At 36.0% G+C, this 11,137-nt stretch overlaps 1 pseudogene across 1 annotated transcript; it reads left to right on the top strand.

Moving 5' to 3' along the window:
• Positions 1-546: 546 nt before the first annotated feature.
• LOC112623468 lies at positions 547-1,143 on the top strand (annotated as a pseudogene). Its single transcript, XR_003119145.1, has one exon. The product of XR_003119145.1 is annotated as a DNA-directed RNA polymerases I and III subunit RPAC2-like (transcript).
• The last annotated feature ends 9,994 nt before the right edge of the window (positions 1,144-11,137 follow it).

Genomic DNA, 11,137 nt, shown 5'->3' with positions numbered 1-11,137 from the left:
TGAATAAATTTAATTAAGAGCTGGGTTTTTAATTTATTATTATTGCCATGGTTACCTTCAGTGCATCATCAGCTTCAAATTCCTCTGGCATTATCTTTCACTTTTTATTAATATAATTGAGTTGCTTGCCATTTCTAAACCAATTACTAGCAAGGAAAGTGGAATTACCATGACTGATTTAGACTAGCAAGTGGGAGTAATTCCCTGAGTCCATGGATGGGTCCAGATTCCCAGCAGCATTTAGCTATTCAGTTTCCTAAGAATGCCATGGTTTTGTTAGTAAAGAGAAAGAGAGAAATGACTATTAGGTATACAGTCAACTTTTAAGTTTATGCCAAGACTAAAGCATGGTGACTTTTGTAGATCACCTTAACTCTTACGTTTACAACTGCATGTCTGGCCTTAAGAACTTGCCACTCTGATGACAAGATGGAGAGCTAAACCTAAATAAGAAGTTTTCTTCCTGCTTCGCCTCCATACCTCACATTATGGGACAGAGCCCCTGATCCACCAGCACCACCTGAGGGTCTGGAAACCACCCCAGCGATGGAAGAGGACCAGGAGCTGGAGAGAAAAATATCTGGATTGAAGACTTCAATGACTGAAGGCGAGAGGAAGACAGCCCTGGAAATGGTCCAGGCAACTGGAACAGATAGACACTTTGTGACATTGTATTGCACGAGGAAGACCATACCCTGGGAAATTCTCTACATTACATGATCATGAAGAACCCAGAAGTGGAATTTTGTGGTTACACGACGACCCATCCTGCAGAGAGCAAAATTAATTTACGCATTCAGACTGGAGGTACCCTTCCAGCTGTTGAGCCATTTCAGAGAGGCCTGAATGAACTCATGAATGTCTGCAAACATGTGCTTGACAAGTTTGAGGCCAGCATAAAGGACTATAAGGATCAAAAAGCAAGCAGAAGTGAATCCACATTCTAGTCCCTTATGCAGTATACAAGGAGAACTGTCCTCTAGGATATTCTCTTCCTGATGGTGCAGAACCCAGAATTAGAAGTTTGTGGTTACAGCATACTCTGTTCTTCAGAAAGGCATGATTCTAGCTGTTGACCCCTTGCAGCTGTTGGAATCTCTGCAAGAACCTCTGTATTCTTCTAATAAATTCCCTCTTGTATTTTTTTTTTAAAGAAGTTTTGCAGAACCCAGGCCCATTTATATTTCTTACTCTAAAATGCCACCTTGTAATATCTGGTCCAGCTGTGTCCTTGAATATATGCTGAAGTCACAGATTCTTCTACAGTATATTGGACTGGGTGATGGTGAAAAGGGAGATTTGGTTTATGCTTTTCCTAGAATAGTAGCTCTCAAACTCTAATGATGCATCTGCGCAATCACTCTCTTCCTGGCATATTCTCAAAATAAAAATAACTAACATTCGCATATTTACCAATCATGAAACTCTTTTGCATATTAAGCTCCCCCAAACACAACAACAACAAATGAGCCAGCTAACAATCAACTGCCCACGTTATTTATACCAAAACATCCTGCCTCTAATTTGTTGTACCTTCATCATCTAGGTGATGTCACCCTTTCCTTTTATTGATCCTTCTCTTTAAGTTTTTTCCCAACATGTGCCTAGTACCTTCCTAATATTTATGGTTATCCAATCAGAATTTCTTAAAGTGCTGCAAATTATTTTCCCCACGATTCTTATTAAAGTTACTGTCTTAGTCCATTTTCTCTTATTATAGCAGACTACCACAAGTTGAGTAATGTAAAAAACATGAAAATTTATTTAGCTCCTGACTCTGGAGGCTGGGAAGTCTCAGAGCATGGTGTCAATATCTGCTGAGGGCCTTTTGCTGCATTGTAACATGGAAGAAGGAATCACATGGCAAGAAGGCAAAAGCAAGAGAGCCAGAGACAGCTTACTTTTATAAGAGCCATTCTCAAACACAGCCACTTCCGTGATGATAAACCCACTCCCATTGATAGCAACATTAATCAATTAATGAGTGCAGAGGGATTACATTTTCAACACATGAATTTTTGCGGGACACATTCAAACATTACAAATTCCTATTTATGAGTGCCCTGGCTTCAAACTATTTGTAAGGAGGGAAATTTTTCTTCCCGACTCACATCAAGATGTAAATTATTGACAAAATGTAGTGATGGGATAAAAAATGAATATAAGGTGTTTTCTTATATCTTTGTAAATGATTCAAACCTGAATTAGGTATTATTTTACTGCAAATTTGTGAGAAAACATAAAATTCTGTACATAGGTAAAATGCAATCACCACTTTGTCTTTTAAATTCTAAAATAGTTTTTAATTGATAGTGATTATGGAAAATATACATTGTTATTATAATAGATGTCTTAGTTTATATCACGCTTACATTTACTTAAAATGGAATATTTCAAAGAAAAAATACAATTAGGCTTAAATTTTCTATTATTTACTTCCATGACTATATGTGTCCTGCAATTGTCAAAATGTTCTGTGGCTTTGGGGATGCAGCAGAGGAAAATTGAGGCTATGCCTTTGTCAAATGACATTAGTCCATAAAATACTCATAGTTCCTTATATTTCTTTTAATATTTTGTGACACATTATGGAGGTATAGACTATTACACAGTTTCGTTTCAGCAAGGATTTAGATGAAAAGCTGCTCTATCTATCTATGAAGGCAGTCCCCAGTTCTCAAACATTATTTGCACATTAATCTCATCAAAGAAAAATTTGAACTTTATGAGACCTTTTCAGAAACCTAAAAGGCTATCAATGTCTTTAAAAAGATAAGAAGGGGCTGAGCGCAGTGGCTCACGCCTGTAATCCCAACACTGGGAGGACAAAATGGGTGAACTGCTGAGCTCAGGAGTTTGAGACTAGCCTGGGTGTTTTAACATGGTGAAACCATGTCTCTATCAGCAATTCAAAAATTAGCTGGGTGTCATGGCCCCCATCTGTGCTCCCAGCTACTCAGAGGCTGAGGTGGGAGGATCATTGAAGCCCAGAAGTTGAGGCTGCAGTGAGCAGTCATTGTACCACTGCATGTCAGCCTGGGTGACAAAGTGAGACCCTGTCTCAAAAAAAAAAAAAAAAAAAAGATAAAGATAAAGATAAGATGGGGGTGGTGAAGGAAGATCTTTGCCAGGAAACAAGAAATACCCTGGGGCACAAATGTTTGGCATCCTCTCCTTGCAAACCATATTGGTCTAATATCTTAACTATCTCTCATCTAGCCAACAACAATAGTCTCTGAATGATCTTGATTCCACTCTTGAGCTTCCATGTCTGCTCTCCACACTGAAGTCAGAGAGGTCTTTAAACATTTTTAAATGATATAAATGATATGATATAACATTTTATTTTTACTACTTTTACTATTTTACTACTCTAGCCTTCTTTCTGCTACATGAGCACATCAATCTGATTCTAACTTCAGGGACATTTCACTGCCACTCCCTTAACCCAGAATTCTATTTATGCTTTTCATGTTTAACTTTTGTGAGTACTATAAATATATATGTGTATATATGTGTATATATATATTTATGGGGTAGATGAGATGTTGTGACACAGGCATGCAATGCGTAATAATCACATCATGGAAAATGGGGTGTCCATCTCCTTAAATATTTATCATTGTGTTACAAACAATCCAATTATACTCTTTTAGTTATTTTTGAAATGTACAATTAAATTATTATTGAGTATAGTCATCCTGTTGTGCTATTGAATAGTAGATCTTATTCACTCTATTTTACACTCATTAACCATCCCCAACTTCCCTCCACCCCCACTCACCTCACCCTTCCACTACCCTTCACAGCCTCTGATAATGATCCTTCTATTCTCTATCTCCATGAGTTCAATTGTTTTTATTTTTAGATCTCATAAATAAGTGAGAACATATGATGTTAGAATTTCTGTGCCTGGCTTAATTAACTTCACAGAAAGGTCTCCAGTTCCATCTATTTGTTGCAAATGACAGAATGTCATTCTTTTTATGACTGAATAGTACTCCATTGTGTTGATAAGTGAAAAAGTTCAGCCAAATTAAATTTAAAGGAGTTTAATAGAGCAACAAACAATTTGTGAATTGAGCAGCCTCCAGAGCTAGAGTAGGCTCTGAGACACCAGTGCAGTCATGTGGTAGAAGAAGATTTATGGACAGGAAAAGAAAGTGACTTACAGAAAATGAAAGTGAGGTACAGAAACAGCTGGACTGGTTACAGCTTGGCTTTTGCCTCATTTAAACATGAGTTGAACAGTTGGCTACATTTGATTGGCTAAAAGTTGGTGATTGGCACAAGTGTAGGCTATGATGTATTTACACCTCCACTTGTTCACAATGTACAGAAAAGCCTTTAGATTGAAATTAAAATATGTAAGGAGGCAGCTTTAGGCTAAATTTGATTGAGCAATTCTTCCCTTTTGGTCATCTTCTCAATTTTGAGAGATTGACCAAAACTTTAGTCATTGATGTCACTATCACCATTGTAAATGTATTTATTTGGTCTTGAAACCCTCTTGGAAACAGTAGAACAGTGGGTTTTGCAAGGTGGGAACAAAGACTTCAGGTTATTATTTTTTTAAGGGTTAGAGTAGAAGGTACCTCCTTATGCTGGAATGTCTTGTTAACAGGATAAAACAAACAAACAAGGAAACAAAAAACAGGACCTGGTATGTTCTGGATATGTGTTTTCTCCAAGTCTTAGTGTGACTATGTCACATTTAACATGAGTGACTCCATTTTGGTTTGGTCTGACCCACTGGGGCCTAGTGCATTACCTCAGTCCAAAACAATAGCCTCCCATAATTTTGTTTAAAAATTCCCCCCCTTTGGTCAGGTTCTCACTTAGGCAAAAGTGTGTCCAAACCTTAAGGTCTTAGCAGCACTCTCAGTTACCATCATTTTGGATTTTTGGTCTCAGCATGTCATTCATAGGGTACAGTGCTCTCATGGTCTCACATTTCCTTCAGCTCTTGTCATTCCAGTTAAAGAGAGACCATTTGATATTCTGGAGATGGCTGCATGCAAACATTTAAAACTTTTGAGAGGATATAGTGCACCAGGGAGACTACTGTTATGACTATCAGGAGGATAACACCAAGAGTTTGGAGTATGCTCCTTAGCCAGGATCCCCATAAACCAAACCACCTAAAATTAAATAGATCAGAGAATTAGCTAGATAAACAGTCTACTTGCTTAACTAAGCAGTCTCTTAGTTTATCCCCTACAACTGAATCTCTATAATCTACATTTGATGTATTTCTCCATAGACCACAAGTGCCAGCAGCTGCACAGATACTTCTGTTTAGCCAGTAAGTAATCTAGAGCAATTCTATTATTTACCATAACTTTCACAAGAGATTTTAAAGTCTGTTATGTACCATGGCCTTTCAAGTAGAATCTTCTATAGAGCATATAATGAGGTATTCATTTATAATCATTGCCTCTTTTACTCCAAACTATGGAACAAAAGACCTAACAAATGAAGTGCTTCTAGAAGAGTGAAGGCCTCCTGACAATGTTCTCTTTAACCCATGGTGTGGGTAAAGAGGAGTAAACCAACGTTTTGTTTCTGACTGATTATGGGGCACTAAATCTACCATTAAAGTTTCTTACTTATGCTGAGTCTTCCTCTTTCATCTATCAAGCGTAAGGTTATCTATGTATAAGGCTGGCTGCAAAATCCTTCACAAATGAAAGTATACCCCATGAGTGCACACGATGGATCCCCTTTTCACTTCTATTTTCCATAGAGGCATAAACAAGCAAAAACTATTCAGATAAGAGTCTCATGACACTAGAAGTCTTAATCCATGATCCTGGGAAATGCTGTTCACAACAAGGATGCCATCTTTTTGGAGGGAGAAACATCCCTGATTAGCTTTACCTTAAGGAAATTTTGAAGTTTCAAGAGTGTGGAGGGAGCCTTCTCAGGGATTGTAAGATTATGAACCCAAGGTTCAAGGTCTTAAAGTCTTGCTGCAGTGTGGATGGCAAGGGCAGTCTTTCTCATATGTTCTCAGAAGATCCAATCTTCAGGTTCTGGATTGTGAGTCCTCAGTCAGTGAATCATCAAAAGCTTTCTTTACCTGGGGAAAATATACCGTGGCATAATGATCTACTGTCATAACATCAGCCCCATGGGAAAACTTTTATACGACCAGAAAATATGCATTGAAAATCACAATTCAATGAGATACTTCTATAAATGTTTAAACGGCCCATCAGGTAGCTAAATGTACCTGAAACTGTCTTCCCAGGAATATGGGTTTCACAAACCAAACATTGGTCTTAAACTAATTTAGCAATTTAGAAGTTATCACACCAACATATACTTAATCTGGATAAGTTTATCTTTTCCATGATGAGTCATGGAATACGGAACTTTTAATAACAAAAGCTTTAAGGACTCAGGAAGGACAAGGTGTCCATCCTGGTTCTTCATGAGCCCATGTTTAACATTAACTTATGCCCTTTTGAATACTGGTTATTTCTCCAATTTAGGTGCATAGCACTGATAACTGATGGGTTATCATAGGTAATTTGACTTAGACCATGGAGTTTATTTAAATTGTATGTATAAACAATTTCAGTATTGGCTGATTTAGCATGAAAATCTGGCAATGTATTTACTTTGTATTCAATTAATTTTTGTGCTACTCGGGGTAGCAGTTTTATAAAGTAGTCAGTCTTTTTTATTAAAATTCCAGGAATTTTTACCTACTTCAAATGATGTGATTCTAAATTTACCAGAAACCCGTATTCTAGCAATCTTTTCAGGATCCTTTCCATTCTTTCATGAAACTCCTGAAAGACACCACATTCTAGGATTTTGCATGCTTAAAGTTTTCAAAAACTGCATCAGCATTAAGCAATTAGCTGTGGAAATGACTTTAAATAGTCACAGTTAAAGATACAATTGACAAGGAAATTTGGTTATTTCTGTGGTCAACAATAACTTAACCATAATTATGATTGATGGATATACTCAAACATATTAGAATTTTAGAAATTCCATACAATTTTGGAACGTGTATTAACATTCATTAAACTGTAACCTGATGAATATTAAACATTTTTTTTTTTATTTTGACAATACTTTCCATGTAACTTAACATGTCAAATAATCCTGTTTACCTCTCTTTTTGATGTTTCAGGGGCACTCTGTAGCATCCCAAAGTTAGAGGTCACAAAAGACGATTTTGAAGCTGAAATTTGATTTGGGGAAGGCTGTCAATATGTTAGTGCTTTAAAACACTTGATATTATAAAATAGAGTTCCAGGTCACCATAAGTCATTCATTTAGCCAAAATTATGACTTAAAAATTTTAGAAAGGCAAAACTCATTGACAGAGGGAAGACTTAGCTTTCCAAACAATCTGTCTCTTGTCTTTCTCTTATTTTTCCTGTAGTTTATTCAAAAGACAAATAAAAATATTGCATTGCCCTTTAATATTACATTAAAATCTTGTTCAAGAGAGAAAGCCCAATCTCACTCTTGCATTAGTGTATCATTAATGTCAACCCCAATCTTTAATAAAACCTTATAGAAAAATCTATTCAATCTTAATCAGTTTGATCATAAGGTGAAATACTCATAAATGTTTTATAACCCTTTAAAAATAAAAGCACATTAGTGCTCTAAGAAAACCCTGTTGTGCTATTATTCCAATGTTCAATGTATGGGAAAACTGGATAATACATATTTAAATATAGCCAATATGTTCACACACAGAGTATTTTTTTTTTTTTTTTTACAAAATTGTTCACAAACCTTCTAAAACTTTATCAAACCTTCAGCTTTATTCTATTTAACTTAAAACAATCCTTTATCCCTTCAATCTAGGCAAAAAAAATTACATTCCCATGTCTTCTTAAAATCTTTTACCAAAAGCACATTTCACTTTCCTCACACACCTTGCATGTAAAACTGTTTTTTCAGTAGTCTCAATTACATGGTACAATGTTAACTCTTAGCAATTTTTATTTTTGTTGAAAAACCTGGTAAGTAATTTTAATTGTGTACTAGATGTGGAGCCTAGAACACCAGACAGAAGTGCAGATAAAGTCTGACTCTTTCCAGCATAGCCAGGGCATTTGGCTAACTCCACATGTCTCCGTACTTTACCTAGATTCTAATTCCTGGGGTTCCTTGAGGAAAACAAAGGTTTTTTCCAAAACCTGTGGTGTCTTTTTTTTTCCCCAAGGAGTTGCCAGCCATTAGAAATGATCTTGGGTCCTCTCATATGGGCATGAAGTGTGGGAAGAAGACAAAATTGAGAAAAACAATTCAGTTGACTGAGAATAAAAAGATCTTTTTTTCTAGAAAAACACCACCCAAGAAGAGAAAAAATATATATGAAGGTCTTTAAAAAAATATATATATATATATGGTTATATATATATATATAAAATCTTGGATATCCACTTTTAATTAGGCTGACTTTTAACTATTGCCCTCTTACTACGAGACTAGCCAGACCAAATGGCCAATATTTCTGGTTTTGAATTTTACCAAAAGTAACTTCCCAGGTTCTCAGAGAAAAGAAAATTCAAGACAGAAAGTCAGAAGTTGTTCATGGAAAGGAAGAAAATCAATAAATGACAAAAGTCACAGAGATATCAAACCAGAAAGGACTCATTCTTTAAGCCAGGAATTACATCAGAACCTGGGCACAATTGTGAAAAAATAAAGCTTTAGCGACTGAGTCTAGTGTAGTCAGTTTTGAGCTTGCAAAGTCTTTTAACTGTTCAAGATAATTTTTAAAGCTAACTATGACATGAATCCCCAGATTCCTGTTCCCTGGATGGCAGAGACCAAGAGAAAGTACTGTCTTGTGGTTACAAAGTCAAGCTCCCAAGGACATAAACAAGATGAGAGGGAAACCTCATCTAGTTTCAAGAATCTGCAGCAAAGTTAGTAACTGATAAGTTTGCTGGGCTGGCTTAAACAGCCAGCTTACAGGGGTCCTAATCCCACATTCTATTCTATGGTAACCCTCTTTATAACAGAATGACACAGAAAGAAAATTCATAGCGCAAAGTACACTAGATTTGCTTCAGCTTAAGTGAGGTACAGTAACAGCTGGATTTGTTACAGCTCAGCATTTGCCTCATTTGAACATGATTCAAACAGTTGGCTCCATTTGATTGGCCAAAACTCAGTGACTGGCACAAATGTAGGCTACAGTCTGTTTACACCTTCATTTATTACAGTTCCTGATGTACAGAAAAACCTTTAGGCCTGATATGATTTGGCTGTGTCTCCACCCAAATCTCATTTTAAATTGTAGCTCCCATAATTACTTTGTGTTGTGGGAGGGATCCAGTAGAAGATAATTGAATCATGGGGGCAGGTTCCCCCCTACTGTTCTCATGGTAGTGAATAAGTCTCAAGAGATCTGATGGTTTTATAAGGGGTTTCTCCTTTCACTTGGCTTTCATTCTTTCCTTGCCTGCTGCCATGTAAAACTGACTTTCGTCTTCCATCATAATTGTGAGGCCTCACCAGCCACATGGAACTGTGAGTCCATTAAACCTCTTTTCCATTAAACCAGTCTTGAGTATATCCAGTCTTGGGTATGTATTTATTAGCAGCATGAAATCGACTAACATAATAAGGCAGAACTTAAAATATGTAAGCAGGCAGATTTAGGCTAAACTTGATTTAACAGTATATGTGTACCACATTTTCTACCACATTTTCTTTATCCATTCATCTGTTGATGGACACTTAGGTTGCTTCCAAGTGTTCGCTATCATGAGCAGTGCTGCAACAAACATGGGAGTGCAGATATCTCTTTGATATACTGGTTTCTTTTAGTTGGGGTATATATCCAGCAGTAGAATTGCTGGATCACATGGTAGCTCTACTTTTATTTTTTCAGGAACCTTCAAATGCACTGTATTGTGGTTGTACTAATTTACATTTCCACCAACAGTGTACAGGATTCCCTGTACAGGATTCTCTTCACATCCTTGACAGAATTTGTTATTGCCTGTCTTTTGGATATAAACAATTTTAACTAGGGTAATATGAAATCTCATTATATTTTTAATTTGCATTATTCTGATGATCAGTGATGTTGAGCACCTTTTCATATACCTGTTTGCTATTTGTTTGTCTTCTTTGAGAAATTTCTATTCAGATCTTTTGCCCATTTTTAAATCAGATTATTAGATTTTTTTCCATTGAATTATTTGAACTCCTTATATGTTCTGGTTATTAATCTCTTGTAAGGTGGGTAGCTTACAAATATTTTCTCCCATTCTGTTGGTTGTCTCTTCATTTTGTCGATTGTTTCCTTTGCTATACAGAAGCTTTTTAACTTGATGTGGTTACATGTGTCAAATTTAGCTTTGGTTGCCTATACCTGTGGGATATTACTTAACAGTTTTGTTTTGTTTTGTTTTGTTTTGTTTTGCCAGTTCATTGCCTTGGAGAGTTTTTCCAATGTTTTCTTTTAGTAGTTTCATAGCTTGATGTTGTTAAGTATTTAATCCATTTTTATTTTTATTTTATATGGCAAGAGATATGGGTCTAGGTTCATTCTTCTGCATATGGATATCCAATTTCCTAGCACCACTTATTGAAGAGATTGTTTTCCCCCCAGTGTATGTTTTTGGTACTGTTGTCAAAAATGAGTTCATTATAGGTGAATGGATTTGTTTCTGGGTTTTCTATTCTGTTCCTTTGGTCTATGTGTCTATTGTTATGCCAGGATCATGCTGTTTTGGTTACTATAACTCTGTATTATAATTTAAAGTCAGGTAATGTGATTCCTCCAGTTGTGTTCTTTGGCTTAGGATAACTTTGGCTATTCTGGGTCTTTTGTAATTCCATATAAATTTTAGGACTGCGTTTTCTATTTCTGTGAAGAATGCCATTGATATTTTGATAGGTATTGCATTAAATATATAGACATCCTTGGGTAGTATGGACATTTTAATAATAATGATATTGCCAGTTCATAAATATGGAATATCTTTTGATTTTTTGTGTCCTTTTCAACTTCTTTCACCAATGTTTTATAGTTTTCATCATAGAGAGCATTCACTTCTTTGCGTTAGTTTATTCCTAGGTATTTTATTTTATTTATAGCTATCGTAAATGACCTCACTCATCTTTTGCTTGTTTGAGAAAG

The sequence above is a fragment of the Theropithecus gelada genome, chromosome 4 (genome assembly GCF_003255815.1).
Source record: "Theropithecus gelada isolate Dixy chromosome 4, Tgel_1.0, whole genome shotgun sequence".
Classification (NCBI taxonomy): Eukaryota; Metazoa; Chordata; class Mammalia; order Primates; family Cercopithecidae; genus Theropithecus; species Theropithecus gelada.
This window is presented reverse-complemented; position numbering and strand designations above follow the sequence as displayed.